General features: G+C 33.5%; 1 long non-coding RNA gene across 5 annotated transcripts; it reads right to left on the bottom strand.

The window, feature by feature from the left end:
- Positions 1 to 6,151: 6,151 nt before the first annotated feature.
- LOC117244421 lies at positions 6,152 to 22,140 on the bottom strand. 5 transcript variants are annotated; one of them, XR_004497487.1, is made up of 6 exons: positions 21,962 to 22,140; positions 13,389 to 13,653; positions 10,575 to 10,683; positions 10,417 to 10,493; positions 9,089 to 10,314; positions 6,152 to 6,973 (listed from the first exon to the last, which is right to left on the bottom strand). It is a non-coding gene; the product is annotated as an uncharacterized LOC117244421 (long non-coding RNA). The 5 variants fall into 5 exon arrangements; XR_004497488.1 differs by having other exon boundaries at positions 9,089 to 9,154; XR_004497485.1 differs by having other exon boundaries at positions 6,152 to 10,314.
- Positions 22,141 to 24,059: the final 1,919 nt, after the last annotated feature.

Genomic DNA, 24,059 nt, shown 5'->3' with positions numbered 1-24,059 from the left:
TTTCCTCTTATCCTTCTCTTCTTCTTCCCCTTATTAATTTTCCATTTTAATTTTCATTTACACTTTGATCCTTCCTTCTTCCCTTCCCTTCCCGACACACACCCTTTTTTATTTGTCTGTTGATAGTTACTCCACACAAACATGAACACTGTTATTTTTTAGCTATGTCTTAGGTACTAAATATCTGAAACATTATCTCTGAAACATTATTTCTGAAATCCTTAAATATTTCTAATGTTATTTATAGTGAACAGTTTACTAATCCAGTCTTGTGGACTGGATGCAGTATTTGCACGTATAAATTTTTAGGAATGTCACTTCATTGAGTGCAAGGTGGCATTATGGCATAGCGTTGTTTTAACACAGTGGAAATTTTAGTCATTTGAGAGCTTCTGAAATTAATTTATTTGATTTATTTTTACAATTTAAAATCAGTTTTCCTTTGTAACAGCATTTCCATATGAACTAATATGAAGATATAATATTCTGTAGTATATAGTCACTGATACCTTGGGTAAATCAGAATCTAGCTCAGCTTAAAATGCCTCCTGATTTCCACAGAGTCATCCCACCACAGCTTCAGCAAGGATCAGAACAGTAGTTATCTTTTAGCATTCTGTGTGTTTGTCAGTGGTGATGCAGAAACATCTTTTTGATTGTCAGCAGTGACAACCAGAAGAAACTTGCCTGGGCTTACCACTTATATCTACTCCAATTCCCTAGCAAAGAAGTGTTTGAGCTGTGCCTTCCTGACTTCTTTAGTAGTGTGGCCTGAAATGGAAATGGAGATCAGGTGCTTTGTATTAGTGAGGATAAATGTTGACAACTGAGATTCGCTTGGGAAATTTATTAGGAGCACATGAAATCTTACATAGTTTATATATATATATATATATAGATAGATAGATAGATAGATAGATAGATAGATAGATAGAGATATATAGATAGATATAGATATATATATGCATATATATTTAAACTTTATACATAACTTTTCATACATAACAAATTTTTATATTTAGCTTCAAATTTATATGTATCTCCTACAGTTATGTATGTATATGTACATACCTCTTGGTATAACTTTACTGCCTCTTGCCCGTGTTTGCCCCAGATACAGAGAAAGCAAATAGGACTTGACATGCATATGAGGCATAGCAAATTTCAAGATACTCTAAGGATGCAGATTTTTAGAATACTTAAGTTTTTTTTTAAACTGCAAGCCCTGTTTGCTCATAACTATAACGACATTGGTGCTCTGCTATAATATCTCATTGGTTGTGTGAGGCTTAGAGTATTGGTATAATCCCTGATTTCAGAATTTGTCTACTCTGTGTCTGCTGGCTCTGAGGAAACTGACCGATGCCGAGTTGTATTTCTGATTTTAGTCTTACTCTGGAATTAAATTTACTCTTCATCCTGAGTTTTATTACTGTATTGCAAACCACATTTATTTCCAGTAAAGATGTGCAAAGCAAGGTGTGCATGTGTGGTGGATAGCTGGGGATGGGTAAAGAAATGGAGGAAATTATTTTTGTAATGGTTTCTGAATGTCAGGCTGCTTCTTCTAATACAGCTGTATTTAGTTTCTGCTGAAGTTCACTAGAAAACAATTTACTTGAAATAGTTTTGTCCAATGCTTTCCACATTACTATAATGTAAACCTAAGTGTCTTTTATAAATTTTAGGGTTAACTGAATTTCTAGCAATTGAAAAGAGAGTACTTAATACAAAACTGCTCATCTATGAGTACTTTTCAAGCCAAGTACGTGTTATCCTTGGTAGTATTTTCCAGCTCAAGACGTTTTGCCATGTGTTTAGACACCTTGTGTTTGGTGCTGATGTATAACAGTAGGCATGACACAACACTGCTTGTTTGCTGCATTGTCTGTTAAGTGATTTTCTAGTCTGTCTCTCTTACTAACATTATTCCACTGGTCAATTAGAAATAAAGTGCAATTCTTGTGATCTTTGAAAATAACAACTGGTCTGTTTTTTCTCTCATGGGCAGGTTTCCCCAAATAACTCTGCCTTCTAAACTACAAAGCTCATAATTTTGTTTTCTTTCCTCATCAATATCTAAGTCTTCATCACCTTTATCTTGTAAAAGGAGAATAGAAATTTTCTTATATTTGTGAGGTTTACAAATTGAAATCAAATATAGTATTTGAGTGGGGCTTTTTGCCACCTGGTTTTATCCCTCAAAATTTTACTTCTGGCTGAAGACACAAATCATCATGTTAGCAATTCAGGGTCCTAATAGAACAGCTGTTAAGAAAGGAGATAAGAAACAGGAATTATTAAATTAATTATTTAATCCTTAAATAATCTATTAAATAATTAATTGTTAAATCCTTACATTTGGGGGGGCATGGGTTTTGAATAAAAAGAGTGCTATTGTCCTTACTTAAGTTCTTTGTTTTATTGTTCAGAAAACATCTCTTTCAAATTACATCTGAAAAAAAAAGTGAGTTTGTTTCAGTGAAAATGCAGGACAGCTCATTCTAAATTTACCTAAACTCAGTTTTATTCTGTTTTCACACTTGCTCTCAAAGTGTTTCTGTTCAAGATTTTTTTCTTACTGGAACAGATTTCAGTGCTCATTAGAAAAATTATTTTTTGAAAAGTTATTTTGAATGAATGAAAACCAGTAAATATTAGAAAAGGAGAAGTTAATCTGAACAGTCAACTTCAGTCAAACCAAGGAAGACTTTTTATCAAACAGATATAGGAACTTGATTAGGTCATAATCTAAGGCTTTGCTTTTTTATGAAGCTCTAATCAAGCAAACTTTTAAAACACGCTATAACACATGTGTGAAAAGTTCAAATCCAAACAGGTAAATATTCTGGCAAGTTATTTTCACCATGTTGTTTATAATAGATGCACCATTGGCCCAACATGTCTATTTCAGACCCTTTGACATTATAAAATATATAAGAGGTCATTTCCTATAACCCTGGACAGCATTTTATCTTCGCAAATCAACCACTGAAAAGTAAGGGTGTATTTCAAGGCAATTCCCTGCCTTTCAGAGGTCAGTGTGGTTCAGCAGCATTAGACTTCTGTTTCTGAAGTGCTTTGAAATACTTCAGGAAATAAGTAGAAAAAAAATCACTGTTAGGTGTTGTGGTTTGTGTTGTGATTTTTTTTTGTTTTGGTTTGGCTTGTATTTTTCTTCTGAACTGAAATCATTAGAAAGAAAAAGTCTTTGCTGTCTTTGTGAAAGATCCATCTGTTGTCTTACCAGCACAGTATGAACTACAGTCCAGTCACATATATATAGGTAGAAAACACAGACATATATACACACCAAAATATACATAAATTGGACTAGGATGATTAATTAACACCAAAACATTTTGCTGAAGAAGAAGTGGTGTTGGATTTACATTTTCTGGTGGAACTGCTATTAAAGATGTTTGGAGAAAACTTTATATGAAATATTTCCGAGTGTCACATTGGATTTGACACAGGTTCAACCAATTTTAATTGATTCATAATGAAAACTGTAGCCTCTTGAAAAGAATACAGCTGCACATTTTCAGCAATCAAACTTTTGTTATTGTCTATGAACTTCAGCTAATTAAGTGTGCATAATATCAGAGATTTCCATTTTAAGATTTTATGTGCTTTGGGAAATAGAAACAGAAAATAAGATGATAAATCCTGGGTCCCTTTAAGTCTCATTCTTATATGAACTGGATTTATATGAACTTAAAATAGATGGAAGTTAACTAGAGTATATTCGATGTTCTAATAAGGTTTAAACACAACACAGTTTTAGCTTTTATCATGTTAAATACTTTTAATTTTTACTTCAGACTTTCATTTGTTTTGTCCATACAGATGAAAATAGACAATTATATGGAATATAATGTGGAAACAGTATCTAGTGATATATCTTTGTGAGGCAACTTTTTCCATTGCCAAGTAAAACGACCCCTAACATAGACAATAAACAACATATTACTTATTTCCTGTGTTTTTCTTGCTGAATTGTAAACAGTGCTGTCTCAGAATGTATAAAATATGACACTAGGATTTTTTTTTATCAGTTCTAAAGAACAATTAATAGAACATATAATTTTCTCTAAAATAGTCTAAATTCTGTGTCTGCTCCTGTCTCATTCATTGCTTCTCAGGAAGTTGAGGAAATTAGGCTGGAATGTCCCATTTTTAAATAATGATTTAAACAGGTCTGACTTGCGCTATCTATCTCCTTTCTTTGCTTCCTCTTATAATAAAATATTCTTGTCCTATGCTTATTAATTTTATATGTGGGCATAATTGAGATAGGTGTATGAAACTTGACACCTGCATGAACTCTTTCTGTATTTTTGAGTCATGATGCAGCTGAAGACATCATCAAGAAATATCACTTCTTTTCCTTAGCCTCTGGCAGATTTAATAAATATCCTCTTTACCTGAACCAAGATCACCTTTTTTCCATCAGGTATGGAATTAACTACTAACTATCATCTGATCATCCCAGGACTCTAACTCATTAAAAAGCACAAGTATCATGAGATCAAGTTATTACTCTAATACCAGAGTGGGCTTAGCAATAAACATCATACTACTGTTTCAGGTAAAAATGCATCTCACCAGATGTCTGTTGACCAGAATATAAGTTAATAAATGCAGAGATAAATTCTATTCTATCTATTTTTTGCTATTCGAAAATTTAAATTCCAAGATATGTTTTGAGGACTTTTTGGTTTCAGAGAAATATGTTAAGAAAGTACATAGAACTCATCAACCAAAGCATTCGTTTCTGCTTACACTTTTTTGGAAATTATTCATTGTTCTGAATTTAAAGCTAATTTCTTAATATCTACGAAAATTAATCACAGCTTTTTCAGTCTGACTGTTTTTTTCTGACTGTTGGCCACAAACAAAGACTGCAGCAGGCTTCTATAAAATTTTTCTCTTTCTGAGATTTATTATAATCTTCAGCATTTATAAAAACCTTTCTGTTAAGCCCTCCAAAAATACGCTGTCTCTTGGCAGGAAACCAGCAAGTTATGATAGCTGCCTGATATTAATTAATAATTTAGCCTTTACAATTGTCCTGGCTTTTATCCTAGAAGTGCTTTTTTTTTGTGAGCCTTGGCAGTTTTTTAGCAGACGCACTGCAGGCAATTAGAAGATGTCATCTTCATGTGGCTTTACTGCCCGTTCACCTATTTAATAAAGCATTTTTATTGCTTGCATTTGGCTTGTGTTGGAACAGGTAAAAAATATTTGCATCTTAAGTAAGATATAAATGCTTTACATTGGCTTTCTTGCCATAGGAACTATATGTATTGGAGTTTTAATGGGAATACTAGACGTGAAGGAAGAGATTGAATGTTTATTTGATATCTGTAACACACGTTAAGACTTAAGAGTCGAAAGAGGTTGTATGTGACAGCCTGTTCATTTATCTATCCTTTTGAATAAAACAATCTGAAAATTATTTTGTTAAAATAGCTTCAATTGCTTTAGGTTTTAGTTAGTAGTGGTGTTCTGGATATTTTTCTCCTCCGTATCTTTCTCTCTCTATCTCATCTGAAAGATGAGAGAACAAGACACAACATAGTGAGTAAGTTGAGATGTATTTATCGTATATGAAGAGCTAAGATAAATATTTGAAGATTCCTTAATATTCCAAGCATTCCAAGTGTTCAGATGAATTTTAAACATATTTTGAAAATTTTTATTTTATGTTAATTTAGAATATTTACTGTTTAAATTTGATTGTATGTTATGTTTCCCACAGAGGACATTTCCTTCCATTTTTTAGGAAGGCATTTGGGGCAAAAGCTTATTGACATGACTTAAGGTATATTGTACACAGGAAGTGTAGTTTGCAATTCTTGATACAAAACTTAATGATTTACAGCTGCGTAATATGCATTACAATACAGAGTATTTTTAACTGTTACTCTTATAACCCACCTTTTTAAGTGTGATCCATCCATATTATATATGTGTATATATAATATTTGTATACTATTTATATATAAATGCAAAATCAACAATTGTTTAACAGTTGATAAACTTGTAAAGTTTTAACATAACACATAGCCTCAAATACAGTCAAAAATACAGTTTTAAAATAACTTGTCAAAATACAGTTTTAAGATAAAAATAGCAAAAGTAAAAATTAAATTTTTATTTAAAATAAAAAAAAAAACAAAAAAACCCTTTAAACTCCTACGATCTTATCTAATGTATGCAAATATAAATGCAATCAAGATGTACTGAAGGATGATTCTAGAAACTGATATTGAATGCTTGCTTTAAAATACTTTGCCAAGTAACAAACAAAAAAATTCTTAACCTTATATTTTAGTGATCTGCAGAGGTCATTTTATGGAGGAAAACTGAAACATTTGTTGAATAACTAGCTCAGGTAGTAAAAAAACATCCACACAGGTTTTCTTGTATATTCATTCAATAGGAATGCTTTACAATTTCATAATTGTAGAGTCTTATGAAAATTACTCTAGCTCTAATTTTTTCAGAACATATTAAAATTACAGTTTAATGTATGCCAGTGACCTCACAGTGAAAACTGAGTAAGCAGAGAGCAGTAACTTGGATTTGCTAAAGAAATTGTTAGTGGCAATTGAGCTTCAGGATGACTATAAAGCTTACAAAGACAACAAAAGTATTTTTATATATATATTCAAGACAGGGGAAGCGATGAAAAATACTATTTCTTAGTATTCTCTTTGGATCAACAGTGGAAGCTAGATGAAACTACTTATGATACCTGAAAATGTAAGCATAAGAACTTTCATCTGGAGAAATCATTACTTGGTTGGTACATACTCCCTTCTGAGTAAATCAAAAGAGGGAACTTTCCACACCTACTTGTAGAGGAGTTCTTGGTCCATTGTCTTTCACTTCTGTTACTATGGGACCAAATGAGGGAACCTGACATGAAAACTTCCTTCATCTTCAGGAATTTCTGCAGTTTTACCTGGACAGGATACAGTAAGAGCTAAATTTGACCTAGTTTTAAACCAATAATATTTATTGTTTTCAGGAGTAATGGTAAACAGGATTCAGTACACACTGGATTAATATTTTTTTTCCTCTTAGGTTTTGAAGTATCAAAAATCTCTGCATTTGTTGCAATATTCTATGTCAGAAAAAAAAAAAAAAGCCCTTTCATATTTCACTTATTAAGGAAACAGACTGAATAGAAATACATTGAATTAGCTACCAACTTTTTGAATATTTTCATTAAAATATATTTTATTGACTAATAAGTTTGTCAGTGTCACATCATGGTTCTTCTTAGTCCTATTCTTTCTGCCATGATGAATGACAACTGTTCCTGACAGACAGAGTATGCAAAAAGTCACATGTTAGATTGCTGATTTTTTTTTTTCAGGATATAAAAAAATGGTGAAAATAAAAAATAACAAAACTGTCTGTATTATTCTTTGTTTTGGAGAATAACAGTCCATTCAAGCGCACACAAAGGTGAATCCATCTTCCAGCTCTCATGATTTGAAAATTAGTTATCTAGTGTAATCTGATTATAAAATTGTATGCACAAAACTAAGAGAAAATAAAGCAAAATGCATTACAATTAAGAAATGAAAAAACAGCGAGAATTATTCTGAATTAGATGCAGTCACTGGATTTTTCCTACGTAGTCTAAAAAAGCATTGTTATATGAAAAACATGCAAAGTGGAAACAAAAGCAGCAGGGTAACAAACTCAAGCAAATTGAGCTGTAGGCCAGTAAAATGATGTAAAAAACACACATGACAGTAATGGCTGGTTTGCTTGAGGCTGCTCTCCTACCTAAAAGCAGTAGTTGTTCCACACATTTGGCAGATAAAATATAAAACTTGAGTTCACTAACTAATTTTTAAGACTCGTCCTTGAATGATGAGTCCAGCAGAGAAATGAAGTAATAATTGGGGAGAAATAATTTTGTAATGCTTCAATTCCCTTACTGAAAATCAAGGAATGAAAAAAATAAAAAAAAAGATGAACAGAGGGAAATCTTCTGACTGTTACTGCAGAATAATCTTTGCATGGATTAATTGAATTCTTGTGTTGAAACTGCCACTAAGAAAATGTTGCTTGGTGACTCAAATAGAGAATTTTTTTTTTCTCTGTTTATTTGGTGTATGTACATATGTAAAAACTAGAGTGGCAGAACAAAACCAGTTATTACACCTTTCTTTATTTTATAAAAGCTGTTCATAGAATCAGTGGAAAAGGCCTTTGGAAGCTACTAGTAATAATATATGAAATAAGTTATTCTATAAAATTTATCTTGTTCTTCTTGTTCCCCCATCATAGCCAGATAACTAGAATAATTAGAAACATGTAATCCCTTTTTTATCAACATGTTCTTCATTGCACTGCTTAAATATAATTTAGTGTCTTGTTCTAGGAATACAGAAATACATAAGAGAAAATACACTTTAGCATGGCTATCCTATGGCATTTTTGGTCTTTTGCTACAACTTAAACTTCACATGGCTAAATTTCCATTTTGGTCAGCCATTCAAAATCTTCAAAACCACAGTAATCAGAGGTACTAATTTGATTTATTTTTTGTTTCAGCAATATGGAAAGAGCAATCAACCTCCTGTTTATAGTAATTTGCACTGAGAATTATATGCCTGTACCTTTGTCTACAATTATTAGGGTATGTGGTAGGGTTTTGGACAATAAAATCACTTTGATGCTCTCTCAAGTAGCAGGTTGGAAAATGTTGGCTGAAATTTGCTCAAAGGCCTCAATTAAAAAAGAATAAAAAAAAATTGGAGCATCATAACTTCATAACTCTATGCAGAAGATAAACAAATACAAATATATATTACATGGATAAATTCTGTCATACCGTTTAAATTGTTATTTTATCAGGTACTGTTTCAGTTGTGTGGAGAAAATCTTACAAATTTGAAATTAATTGATCCAAACCAATGAAGAAATCTCAAAATAAATCTGAACAAGGAAAACTCTCAAATAAACTGAAGTATTATCTTTGTGGGAGAATAATATTTATTAAATTATGTATTTATAAACATATGAAAGCTAATAACAAAAATGAAAGTTCGAGATGGACCTTAGAAAGGAGGGGAACATAATCATCTCCTTTGGAAAGGATGAGGGCTTTTCAGTCATTCAGTCTCTAAATACAAAAAAAAAAAAAATATTACAGTAAGATTAGCAGGAGCAGAACCTATAATGAGAAGAAAGATTGTTCACTTCTATCACATTGCCTAGAGGTGAGCTGCATCACTAACACTGGAATAACACTCCAAAAAGAAAAAAAAAGACATTCAATTCACTGTTGTGAAGGAAATCAGGGAATTGTTTAATAAGTCATCATTTGTGTAGAGAATATTATATAATAGTAAGGCCACAGGGGAAAGCTTACTAATTAGCTACCAGTTTTCCTGCAATATTTTAAGCGAAAGGGTTTTTTTTTTGTTGTTGTTTTTATTTTTTTGTCAGGAGTAGACAAGAGCTGGTAATGTTTTATTTTGATGAAGGCAAGATGCTCAATATCCTCTGTCAGGAAGCCTGTTTTATTCTTGATTGTGGCAATGAGCTATATTACTGAGGAAATGCTCTGTCCTTACACATTTGTAGATAGATGACTTTAGATAATAGCAGGCTATCTGAGTGAAAGGTTAACAGAACTCCCTGTAACAGGTAGTGAAATTCTTTTTCACTTAGTAAGTGGCTCAGGAAGTTGTCTGTCTACTGAGAAAAAGACTCATCTGGCCTCTTAGGAGTAAGAGAAATTTCAAGGAGTTATGTGGATTAATTATCAGGAAAACACTCTTCTGGATGATGAAAAGTTAAGATGAAAAAGGAAGAAACCTGAAAAATATCAGGAACATAATTCATATGCATATGCTTGAGACTTTTAAAATTTTAGATGAAGTATTTGAATGTTTCTGCACAGCTCCATTGGCTGGTTTTCACAAAACACTAGATAAGTTCAATCATATACTTTCTGCTTTTTGTATTTTTATTATTTATTTAAGGAACGATAAAATACTTTTTTTTCTACTGTTGCACTGTTGAGATCTTAAATGGGAAATTGAGAAGATTCTTAATATTAAAAGTATGTACATTTTGCTTGACACACAGTAGAAGCAATGGCTGCTTCGTACCTAGTGAAATTCTCCAATAAGGACAAAACAAAGCAGACATCCTCTCTGCTTGGGGAAGACAATATAAGAGAGGAAAAAAATTAATTAATTCAAACTGTGATGCCAACGAAGTCTCCTCTCTTCTGTGAAACCCATAACTCTTTCCTTTGAAAATAAATGTCTTCTGCTGAAATTTAAAGAGTACATTATGTTAATTTTTGTAGTGTAGACAGCTGAATGAGTCAGTATGGGTGAGATTCAGGACAAAAATAAAACAAGTTACACTTACATTTAGGTGCCTATCACTGTTCCAGATGTTTGAGTGTAGTAGAGACATCCCAGTAGAAAAAGCAGCATGATACACAACTGGAAAACAGGTGCAATTTGTGAGGACAAAAATCTCAGGTGGTATTACACACTGATGCGTAGCAGATGAGCCACAGGTACCTGAATTCCTTTTGCAGCGAGTGGCTGGCGGAAGGCTTGGTACAGTTGCCTGAGGTATTCTAAAGTTGTGTCTGACCTTCAGGGGCTGATTTAGAGTATCACTGACCTCCTAATGGGTAGGTTTTTTAACAAAAAAAAAAGAAAAAAAGTAGCTCATTATGGGTTCTGGTAAAATGTATTTAACTAGCTTCATAACCGTGCAATTAAGTCAAGTTTTATATTGACCCTATGGTCTTCTAGAGCAGTGATTGAAGGCAACTCACTGTCAAAGAAGTTCATAATCAATGTGGTTATGTGATATGAACATTATGTAGGCATCATACCTGCTTTTTATGTTTTATATAAAAAAGTGTATGTATATTCATGATAGTTACAAACAATTATATGAAAGAACAAGAAATTATCTCTTCAAGAAATTAATGTCTCCTTAGGAGAATAAAACCAAATATACAGTAGTTCTCTAAGACTCATAAAATTTTGTCTTTTCTAGAGGAAACTGCTCCTCAGACATTGACTTAAGAAATAAAAAATTACATCAATACTGTAATCAGAAAATTAAAGCCTAAAATATGATAAGGAAATTTATTTGATATGTCTTATTTCTTTTTATTCTCTGTTAATAATGCCTTCTATTTTCTACTGACTGTGCTAAACTATTAGTACTCTATTAATAGAATTCATTGAATAATTCTAACAAGTCTTTGAAACATTTTATGATTAAGTTATTAAAGAAATACAGTAAGCTAAAATGCAATTGGTTAACTCTCTGGTAATTTATTAATGTTTGAAGAAGAAATATCTAGGATATTTTATAAACAGTTTATAAGTCCCTGTTTTCTGCAAGTGTTGAGGAAAAGCAAGAGATTAACAAGGAATATGGGAAATTATTTTATTTATGTGACTATTTAGATGATCTTAGACAATATTTTAGCTTTAACAGAAGGCTGAGTAAACTTCAACTTTTTGCTTTTTAGGATCAGACTGGGTGCATATTGGGTGAAAAAGGTTTTCCCCATCCATTCTGTTTCCAAGTTTAAAAAGTACTCTAAAATGTACTGAGCTGCATTTATTCTCTGGGGACACACCCGCCTGCATCTGATTAAAATATTGAGTGTATTTGTAAAGAAATGTCAAGACTCTATCAGCTTCAACTGATATGGTGATGGTATTAATGGCCATTTTAGGACATTGATTAATCTTCCATTTTTAAAGCACTTTCCCCTTTCCCCAATCCAATCCATGCATCCCTGTCCCTTCCTAAGGACAATGAAAAAGATGCTGGGTTACTTGTTTCAGCTTTATAGTTCTCTCTACATTTTTCATAAGCAGAAATACATACAATTAAATGAAAAACTACACACTGTCCAGATCCAGTAGTTTGTTTGGTATAAGAAACCCTGCTAAAGATAATGAACGCAAAAGTTATAAGATAAAAAGAACATACAAACAATCTTAAGAAAAATGCTGTTAAAAGTGAATAAACAAAGAAAAAACTGTACGTAAATTGTAATTAATTACTTTACAACTGTTTGCTTCAAATATTCTTTTAATATATTCAAAATAGTTTGAAAATATGGTCTTCTGAGGAAGTGATAAGACTTAGTGCATGGAATTACTCTCAAAGGGATGTGGTGTTCAGGTCTGACATTTTACTAGAGAGCTGAGATTAACTTCTGACAAAAAAGAAATGGACAGATGCATGGATTAAAGCATAGGGCAACATTGACAGAAAACTGTAGATAGACAAATATGAGACCATTTAAAACTTCAAATGAAACCCATGTTTATTTACAGTGTAGTTTATATACTCTGAAAACATTAAGGGGTTTCACATTGGTCTGGAAAGAGAAAAAATTAAAATTGAAAACTGCCTGCAAAATGAGAGGAGAATATTATCATGTCTGTGTTATTCAACTTTGCTAACAATGAGGAAGAGAAGGTGTATAGCAAGGAGGTGTCTGCCTTCTCTGTATGCATTTAGAGACAGTGATGAATGAACAGTGTATTCTGTGTTTCTGTTTGGATGGAAAAATCATCTTAGATCATTGTTATTTACTCTGTGGACACCTGGAGAATAGGTCAAAGCAAAGTCATCCACTAGTTCTCCTACTAGAAGAACAGGGTGTCATTTCTACTTCCATAAATAGCTTTGATCTGTGGCTCAAACCTCTTGTGAAATGAATCAAAGCTTTATATTTTAAATGTCACTAAAAAAATGTCAGCCCCCCAACCCAATCTTCTTTCTTTCCAGTCCAGCACAAGGTACAGATTCAAACAAGATCTATTCAAAGATACCCAGCCACAAAACAGGCTCTCATCTTTCCAGTTGTCCAGCTAATCCACTGAATCTGGACATTATCTTTAAATTTGCTGTTCAAGATAGCAGCACAGTCCCAGCTGTGCATGTGGCATGGTAAAATCCCCCTTGTAAGGAATTTCTATGTAAATAAAGATTTTTCGTCTGGGGCTTTGATATACCATTTTCACAGGATCAGTCTCTGAAACAAAAATAAAAACCAGGACTTCTCTAAATTTTATTTGTCTGCTTATTATCTGTACAGCCTGTCCAATCAATTAGAATTTACCAGATACAGACACTTCTGGGAAAAATCATATTCCTGCTCTAAAGAGCAAAATCTTCTGAGAGCATTTATTTTTTTATCACTTGTGGGAGAGGAGGAATAGTGAGGGAAAGCAGCAGCTGCTGCAGATAACACACAAGAAATAAGACACCATGCAGAGGTAGTAGCTAGCTCTGGTTGGTGGCCCTGCTTGGTAAGGTACATACTTCTGGCTTGATACACTCCAGCTTACCTCTTTATTGCTCAGTAGGGTGCACAGCCTTCCAGCTGAGAGCTGCAGCAGAATGGCCTTAGCAGTCAGCACAAGATGCTGACAAAAATGTTGAGTTTAGGCCTCCTTGATCTGGTAGTCCTCTCCAAGTGAGATCTGTGATAGTTCAGGCTCTGTTTTTCCATCATTTTATCTCTTCTTTCTCTTGATTTGTCATAGATGTGTGTTTTCTTCCATATTCTTTGTTAGTTTTTCCTTCATAATCCATCCAAAATATTTACAGCAACTTTCCATGAAAATATAAAAAAAAAATAAAAATGACAGCAGTGAAAATCAGGTTGGGTGTTCCCTAGTGAATGAACTGTAAGCATTGACTCTGCTCCAAACATTAACAGTGACTGCTTAAAACTATATTAAAAACCCCAAACAAACAATACTATAGTCAGAAAAAGAAAAGCCCTCTTCCTATTCCTTGAGGAGAAAATCTATACAATGTTAGGTGAGTGCAACAGAATAATTATTAAACCAAAAGAAAAAAGAAGACTGTAGCAAGCCTGGTCAGCAGAGACTACATAAATGAGTCTAACAGGGAGTTCTCAAACATGATTCATCAGAAGGAACTTATGGCTCCACAAGTTTTTCATCCTGGAACTCAGATATAAAATAAAAATCCTTCTCTGAAAACTTCTGCAAAAAAGCACAAGTACTTTTCGAATGCTTCCCATGAGCCACTAAAGGAGGAAAGAAACAACTCAGCAGGAGTTGTTACAAATAGTCATGATATTCTAACCCTTCTAACCCTTCAGGATTTATAAAAATACATCTTTCTCTCAGGTAGGTATATTTCCCAACATCTAAGTTCCCAACTTCCCAACATAAACCAACAGCTTGGTCCCAGGAAGAGTTATCCTGTACACCAATAACTCATCCCAGTGTGGCATAATGACGTGTCTTAAATGCCATTAAGAGTATGGTCAGTTCTCACAATCCAGGATCAAACATACTGCCCTGCTTATGTGAAGTATTTCTTATTTCTTCATAGAAAGGAAATACATGGCTGAAAAAACTAGTTTTGCTTTATAATGAAATCACAAATCATAGGTTGTAAACCTAGTTGTCACAGTAAACTTTTTTTTTCAAAACAACCAAATTGTGTAGATCAATAGGTCTTAGGATAAATCTAAAAAATTTGTTCAAATTAAGGAACTGAACTAAAAGCAGTAATTCTTCCAGAATATGAGAATCTTGGACTCTGGAAAGATGCTGGTTTCATATAATATTGTGTTTTTCCAGTGACTTCCTGCACATTTCTTATGATTCACAAGTTATTATTTCATAAGTTTCATTGTTTCTTACCATTAATTTTCTTACTAATTTTCTGCACTATAGGTGCTTAAAGTCATTTTACATGGAAAATGCTTTTGGCAAGCTGAAATCATTTACCTCTCATTTTTCACTTTTGTCTATGTATTTGTTTCATATTTGTGGTTCAGAGCTTATGGGATACCTCATCAAATTTGTATAAGCATTTTAAGTTTTGTTTCTGCATTGAATATACTAACTTACATTACTTTCATTCTTACTGACTGATCAGAGATTTCTGTCATATGTCTTAGAGTTGTTTTAGAATATTTGGTTCTGCTGCCTTATTCATTTTAGCTCCTTTATCAACATTTTAATGCATAGCTCAGTTTCCTCTTTTCCTGCCCTTATTTATTTATATGATTGAAGAGCTTTCACTACTTGATTGAATTTTCTTTCCAAGTTTCAACTCAACTAGGTTTTTGTCCATTCTTGTTTTATTTTCACCCTTTTTGACCTCTGAGACAGGGCTCTCCTTGCTGATCAATCCCTCTTTTTATTCCTTTTATGTTCTTTACTCACTCTTCATATCCTATGTGAGCTGTTTCTTCCTCCAGAGAAGTCTTTGACTCTTTCCTGCTAAGACTTTTTTTTTGCACTTTCTTGCAATACAAACTTCAGATAGCGTTTGCACCTTTGACTTAATTCCATGCTGCCACTAGGTTCAAATCCTTGAATTATCCGGTTCAGTAAACCCTAATAACTAATTTCTTAGTTTCCTGAAGTTTGTTCCTCTAAAACCCCAGAATTCAGCCATGTATTTTTTGTTTGTGTTGCAATTCAAAGTGAACTGAATCTGCTCATTATTACTCAGTATAAGCTAATTTTTTACAAACAGCCCCTGTATTTCTCCTCCCTTGTGCTTACTTAAAGTAATTCTATACTCTTTGTTACTTCATAAATGATGTTTTACATAAATTTATAATTCTTATAGAGATCACTGCTGCAGTGCAATCCCGGATGTTGGGGGCTAGACGAAGGTCCCATTAGTATGGTTTCTAAACACACTTCTCCAGAGCGACTTCTTTATTGGGGGATTCTGTTTCATAACTCTGGAGGAAAAAAAAAATTATTATTCAGCAACTCTGTGTGGTTTTTTTGGTTTTAAATTTTTTTTCTCCTTTTGTTTCTGTCCTGAAATTGAAATTTTTATTATTTGAATTTATTGTCCAACCTGCTTGAATTATTAGTTAGGCATTTTAGTTGTTTGGGTTTAGTTTTAACAACTGCAATGCATCTGAAATACCATGCTTATTGCTTACATCCTAGTTTTGTTTTTGCTTTTAAAAGCCTAATTTTCATTTTTCTCCATTCATATATATATATATATTTCATGTTTCCATGTATATCAGAATTTCTAGGACTTCACTGACTACTTCCTAGGTTAATATTCCATGTTTGTTAACATTAGCATGAATCCTAAAATGTTGCTAGGCTATGTAAGTAAATTTTATTATTTGATAAGGGTAACCTCTCCATGTCTGAGTATTAAAATTCCTGAAATGTTCCTGTTAGTACCAGTCCCTGTGGTACATGTCAGTCCTCACAGATTTTACTTTCTTGAAGAAATAGTGTAATTTCCTGAAATTCCATTTTCCCTCAAGTCTTCTTTTTATATCCTATGCATAATCAGTCTCAGTTCACATCAGTGAGAACTTGATGGTACCATTTATTCTTCCAGTATGAAGGATAATATGTATCTTCCTCCTTACTACAAAAAGCAGCAATCTGGATCTGGCATTCTTTTTCAAAGGCAAATCCAGATTCTGTGATTCTTTGCAAATTAGGCAGTCCAAAGGAATCACAAAGGGAAGAATGAGTGTTACTCTTAACATTTTTGTGATTTAATATTTCAGGGATGTAATTTCAGAAACACCATTTTGATATTATGTTTAAATTGACTGATGAGGCCATGTCTGTCATTTTTGGATTTTAGGTTACAAATATATTTCATAAAAGCATAATGCCATCTGAAATTACTAAACCAAAAATAGTCTCAGATTTTGAAGTACTGCAGCCCATGTAGTCATGTCTATATTATCCTGAAGAAATTAACAAAATGATAAAATGTTATGTTGCATAAATTTTTTACAAAGTCATATCTGTACTTCTAGCTCAGAACTGAGAGAGCTCTATAAATCTAATGGAACACAGAGTTCAGAATTAAACATTGTCATTAGCTGGCCGTTTTACATAAAGTTGAGTAATGCACAAAACCTTCACAGTTCTCCTAAAATCAATAATTTAGAGCTAAGTTGGAATTTAAAATGTTCATGTTCCCTTGATATAAACACTCCTGTGAAATCAAATTTAGTTAAAATGTATAAGTTGTCAAGACATGCAAATGTAATCTGTGTATGTAAATGCAAAAGCAATGATCAGGATGATACAGATATGCAGCATGGCTGCTTTTGCTTCAAACCTGTTTTAAAGTCCTGTTACCTGTAACTACAGGAAACTTCAGTATATAAATTTTATTTAAAAGTCCACGATATTATCCAAACATGTCCTCCACATTTGAATATTTAGTTATGTTCAAGCTAGATAATATTCTAATCATCAATGGGAATGCACACAGGAAATAAAAAGAAAAACTCCACCAACTTTCTGCCTGCAAAAGTTTTAGTTTGTTTGTTTAAGACAATTTTCTCAAAGGATTCATGTCTCAGGAAAATAGTTCCACAGTTTTCATAGCATTTTAATCAGATGAGCTGGTACTTGATTTGTTGATATTATGCCCAGATTTTGATTCTCTAAAAGAGTTACTGAGAATTCTGAGAATCTTATAAAACATTTTAATCTATTAGACAACAAAATTCAGTGTACAGGATATTTTATGAGGTGAATTCTGATAATGCCCTGGATTATGTAAGATCCAACATAAATCAAACATTTAGAAATCTATACAGATATAAATTAAGCCTTTAAAATCAGTACATTTTTTCTATTGATTAAACAAAAACAAAACAAACCAAAAATGACAAACCAAACAAGGTTTTATTTCACTTTATAGTTAAATTCACAGCTGCCTATGCCTTACTGGTATACCCATTTAGAGTTCTTTTTCTCATGGAAGCTTTAGTCGTCTTTTTAAAACATAGATTGCATTCAATACCTTGTCCAAAAAGATCACATAAATTAACATATCCACATTTACCATGTTTAGATCTAGAGAAATGAGATTTTAAACCTGGTTTCCATCCCAAACTGATATTTAAATGTTTATACAGGAGAAAAAATCCAATAAGAGAAAGTGAGACATAACTGAGTTAGAAGTAGAACCCCATGTGAATGCATCTAATGAGCAATCTCAAAAAATTTACAATGTATATCCAAACTCTATATCCAAACACAGAAAAATATAACACAATATTCTGCTTTGCAGCTGAGGTAGTGTAACACTGAGAAATTAAAGACCGAATCCACCGAAGACTTTAGATGCTGTACTGTCTAGTGATTTTTAAAACAGTCTGATTAACCCATATGCACTCCATGAATCTTGATCAGGTAGGTAAGATAAAATGAAGGCTGGGCTGCTGAGACCTGCAAGAGGGAAAAAAGTCCTGGATGTATTCAGAAGCAGAACTTAGATATTTGGGAAATATTTGTGGTTATCTTAATAGAGTTTCTAAGGATTTATATTTTGAATTTATTTTTTGAATTTATTTTTCTTATTTCCATAACAGAATGACCATATTTCTTTGAGGATTTGAACCTAATAAGCTTTCCCAGGGTCAGACAGGACGTTTGTGGTAAACCTGTCAAAAAGCTAGGAATCCCTTGGGTCCAAGATCAATGCATTACCCACAATATTGCCTTCTCTCACTGGAAATCAGACTCAGATATGGTCTTGCAAGCTGCCTTAATTACCACTATTGCTTACATAAACTTTAGAGTGTGGGGAACATTCTTATAGTTGAGTGCAACATCTGCAATTAATTTTGATGTTAATTTGCAGGTCATCACATTGTGCAAGATTTGCTGATACTAAATAGCTTTGCTATATTTCTGCTGAAAAAAATAAAAAAAAATTAGACCAGTCAAATCCAGCCTTCACTATACATGCTTGAATGATGCTTGAAACTTTACAAAGTCATTAGTGTCTACCTGATACTACTTGCTAAATATTCCTGTGTATCAACAAACACCTTTCTTTCTGATCATGTCTTGAAATATTACCTATTTCACTGCATGGAATGAAATAAATCAATATACTTCTGATTTTATATCATTATGACTGGGGATAATCTCATAACTAAAAATTAAATAATAAACTCTAGAAATACTTAATAATATTTTTTTCAATTTTAAATTTGGTGCAGCTTTATTAAAAATAGGCTCTTTTACTGAGTTCTGAAGAACTGAAGCATTTCAGTTGGATTCAGTATTTCCTTTTTATTCCACTTGTTTTCTTTAAATTCCTCCTACTCCCAATATGCTCAGAAATTGTTTTACCAAGGCCTGCTTGAAGTCAACACTATTCATTATACAGCAGCTTTGCAATATGAATGTCCATGTTGTTCTAGATATTTTTATTGAAAAAATCCCCCATTTTTCAAAAACTCACGGCCAGTAAACAGCAAATCAGGCCTTTCTCACACATAGAACAGAATTATAATGAAGCATTCTGAGTAGGGAGGTATTTTAAGATACAGTGTTCAGGAAATGAATTGTTTTTTCTTTATGTGATCTGCCAATGATGTAAGCTGTGTAAATGCATATGAATGGAATCATAAGTCTGTCACTTTAACATGATAAAAGAGAGGCTTTCGATCTTCAAACTATCAAACTTGATATGCCTATAGTACCTCTTGAGTCCATCATGAGGGACCCATAGGAGAATGTCTTCACAGTGTTGAGAGAATTTACAGATTTAATAAATAAGAAAATCAGGAACTGGGTTTTTCTATTAATTTAAAACCAGTCTTTTACAGTTTAAGATGTTTGGCCTCATATACCAGTCCAGATCTTAAAGAGTGTGAAGCTTATTCAGAGGCTTCCTCTCCCTAGCAGATTTCTTTCACCCAGAATTAAGCTTTTTACTTGGAAATGGAAGAAAGTTTTTTCATTTGTTAGTTAGTTATATAGATAAATCCTTATGGGCTATGGGGAAATCTCTTCATTGTCTCCAAAAAACTGTAAATGAATCCTACAACAGAGATTTTTGAAGATACAGTCCTAACTGTGTTTATTAGTAGAAATCTTGTGTCTTAATGAATTTTCTAAATGCAATGACACCCCATTATCGGGAAATTTGTCACTGAGAGTCTAATCCAAAGGGATTTTAGATAACTGCTAAACCAATTCAAAATACAGTCCAGCAGTTTTGACATACACAATCTGCTATTTTTTCCCATATACTCAGTTTTGTGTCCTGACAGGTCATCCCTTTGTGGATTACTTAGCAACCTTGCCAGGAGAATATTTTGACACAAATTAAGTATATGTTTTTACTTGAAACAAATAGAACTGTTTATTTACCCATTCAATGGAAGATTCTGCACTAAACCCAAATAGATCGTCAGTTTCTAGACATATCTTGTTTTATGACATCAGATGCAGCTGCCATCTTTTTACCAATCACTTAGTGCAAATGGCATTCTGCCACAACTACTAAACCTAGATAAAGGCTTCTAACTCTAGAATGCTTTGGGGATAAAATGAGGCTTTTAAAGCTATAAGCAATTAGCTGAAATGTTTATCAAAGAAAGAAAAGTAAGTGTGCTGAACTTTTTTTTACTGAAGTATTTACATTTTCTAACTGACAAAGCTCTTTAATACATTTTTTGTGTGTGTGTGGGTGTACCAGCTGTTCTATATGTAAAGTAATACTAAGAGTTTTCTGTGGCTGTTAACCATTACAGAAATTCTCTCTCAGAAGGAACTGTGCCTTATGGTATAAAGTCTGTCAGAAAGTTTGTCTTTTTAATACATAGTGTAATTTTTCACACTATCTAACTTTAAGTACCTCATTTTCATGCCTAAATTAGAAAACAATCTCCTCCAGTCTCTTAAGCTTACCCCTGACCACTTAAGCCAGACACTTGAGAGGAGTGACCCATTAACTGCAAATGGCTGTGAGAGGAACTAAGTGTGTAGATGGCAGCTTTATGTAAATCATAATATTAGATAGATAGATAGATAGATAGATAGATAGATAGATAGATAGATAGATAGATAGATAGATAGATAGAAAGATAGATAGATGCCACAACTGGAAGATTTTTAGTTAATGTTTGTAAGTAATCAAAGCATCATAATAAGGAAAACTGTAACCGTGTAAATATGACATGCCAAAAAAAAAAGTGGGCTTGAGAAAAATCCTATGTAGGCTCTACTGAATTATAGAACACAGAGAACAAATGTAGTAACATCAGGAATTTGTGTAAGAGACCTTAAAGATTGAGTATGTATTGCCTGTATGTACTACCAGGGTTTGCAATCTTCTTTTAAGAGTGCAATCTCTATTTTCACTATCCATTTTCAACATGAAAAAAAAATGTTACTGACAAGAAATAAACAAATGCTAATTGAAAAAATTAGTTACAGTATTTTCTTATTCCTTTGTGGAGGAAAACTTTTCGATTAGTTGTTTCCAGGTGTGTGCTTTAGCATTATTGCTTTGAGAATTTAACTGATAATAGCAACAAAAAGTGTGTAGAATGAGTGGCTGTATAATTTGTTATAGCAGTCAAGCACTCCTAGGTGTTCAGTAGCACATCTCAATTGCAGTGTTATGCCAAATGCTGCGTTCTTTCGACCTCCAGAATAATGTGTCTAGGTGTGCTATAAATATTAATAGCCCCTTTAGTTTCCCATGTAATTATTTGAATCTTGAATGGATACACAGTAAAGGGCTGATGAAAATATTGGGGAACAATAAAGACATAGTACAAATGATTTTAATTATAAAACAAATTTAGTTTATTCCGAGTGGATAAATTATAATCTCAGAGCTATTAGCAAGGGAGTCTCAGACATTCACTATCCTATATTATCTTCAAAAGTCCTGGATTCATCCAGAATGCTTAGAAGGCTGAGGTAAAGGGATGACTAAAAGTAATGTGCTTTTATTTAAGCTAAAAGCCTCACTGATACAGCTAACAGTTAGATCTTTCTTTCCCCAGATTGCCTGAAGATGAGGGATAGCTGGGTACACCAAAGTGTTTGGCTTCTTCTGTACAAAAGGGAAAAAGGGAAGAATGGTGTCTTGCAATTACCTGAGCACCTACCTGAAAGCAGATTTCCACACTGATGAGCATTGTGGTTGTGTGGCTTATTCTTCCACTTGGCTCGTGACCTCTTTCCTCTAGTGAGTTAAAATCAGGAATCTTGATCCTCTGGAAAAAAAAAAGGAGGCTGTGGCAACCAAAGATTGACCTGGAAACTGCTGTCCTAGGAGGATGATTTTATTTAAGTATCATTTGCTGCATGCAGTCAGTCATAAAGTATGAACTACCTAAGCTGGATTTTTATGCTGCACTGAAACCACACTTTTCATGTAATTACTCTTAATTCATCTGCATGCAAGTAGCACAAGGATGTTTTCCTTGCTATTTGTTAAATACAAAATTCTAATACTTGTCCAATTATTTGGGTTTTCCTTTTGGTTTAGATTTTATGCACTACAACTGTCAATACATATATTCTGTGAAGAATAAAGCTGTTTGGTAACCTTTCTATATCTTTTTAAATCTGTTTCCCTTTCAACTGCACACAACCATCATCAATTTAATCATAAAAAAAAGACTGAGGTAAAACCTGGGTTTTTTTCCCATTTAATCAAACTTATATAACACCTGCAGTCAGCTGGATATATATTGAATTATTTTGAAAATACTTTCTTAAATATCATTTGAGAATGCCAGGCTAAAACAGGAAAAGCTAAAATTTACCAGAGAACCTAATTCTTGAAATCTCATGATGATTTTCATTGGAAGGGAATTTAAAGATCATTTAGTTCCAATCCCCCTGCCGTAGTCAGGGACATCTTCCTTTAGATCAGGTTGCTCTAAGACCCATCCAAACTCAATTTAAACACCTCCAGGGACATGGTATCTGATGATTCTCTGAGAAACCTGTTCTGGTGCCTCACCACCCTCTGAATAAATAATTTCTTCCTAATACATAATCTAAACATACCCTCCTTCAATTTATAGCCATTCTCCCTTGTACTATCACTGCATAGCCTTGTTAAAAATCCTTCTCCAGTTCTCCTATTGGCCCCTATAGGTATGGGAAGGTTGGTATAAGGTCTCTCTGGAGTCTTCTCCAGACTGACTAATTTCAATTCTCTCAGCCTGTCTTCAAGGAGAGATGCTGCAGCCCTCTGATAATCTTCACAGCTCTCATCTGGATTCACTCTGACAAGTCCATGTCCTTCTTATATTGGTTTCCCTAGAGCTGGATGCAGTATTCCAGCTGGTGTTTCACAAGAGAACAATAGAGGAGTCGAATCCCCTCCCTCACCCTGCTGGCCACATTGCTCTTGGACACAATTGTCTTTCTGTCTGTGAGTGCACAATGCCAGCTCAGGCTGAGCTTATCTACCAGCACCCCAAAGCCCTGTAGAGCTTCCCTCAGTACATTTTCGCCCAGCCTGTACTTGTGCTTGGGATTGCCCTGACCCAGGTTCAGGATCATTGTGTCCTAGAATCCTGGAACTCTGTGAGTTAAAAGGAACCCACAAGGACCATCAAAGTCAAACTCATGACCTTGCACAAAACATCCCCAACTGAACTCCATCAGGCTTGGATGACCATCTTCCTGGGAAGTCTGTTCCAGTGCCCAACAATTGCTATCCAATCTGAACCTCTCTAACCTAGTCTAAACAGCTGTTCCCTCAGGTCCTGACATTTTAGTCTCAGGGAAGAGACGATCTTGAACTTGGCTTTATTGGACTTCATGAGGTTCACATAGGTTCCCCTCTCAACCCTGTGAAGATCCCTCTGGACAGCATTCCTTCTTTCCAGCACATCAACTGCACCACATAGCCACATTGCCAAAAAAAAACCCAAAACCAAACAACCAAACCCCAAAACTGTATAGAACACGGGAAAATATGTTATTAAACTTTGCAAAAGTTAATTTCTTTCTCTGGAGTACCACCTGTATTATTGGGACACATACATTAAAGCACTGACAGTGAATTTAGATTGCTAATGTCTGAAACTGAATTGACTCCTTTCTAGTATTTAGATCTACTGAAGCAATTTTCAGGCTTATACTGATGATACTATAAGGCTAATATTGATTATACTCTACTGATTTAAGATTAAATTTATTAATTCATTCCCATTCATAAGGAAAAAAGAGAGTTGACCTAATATA

The sequence above is a fragment of the Parus major genome, chromosome 1 (assembly GCF_001522545.3).
Source record: "Parus major isolate Abel chromosome 1, Parus_major1.1, whole genome shotgun sequence".
Classification (NCBI taxonomy): domain Eukaryota; kingdom Metazoa; phylum Chordata; class Aves; order Passeriformes; family Paridae; genus Parus; species Parus major.
This window is presented reverse-complemented; position numbering and strand designations above follow the sequence as displayed.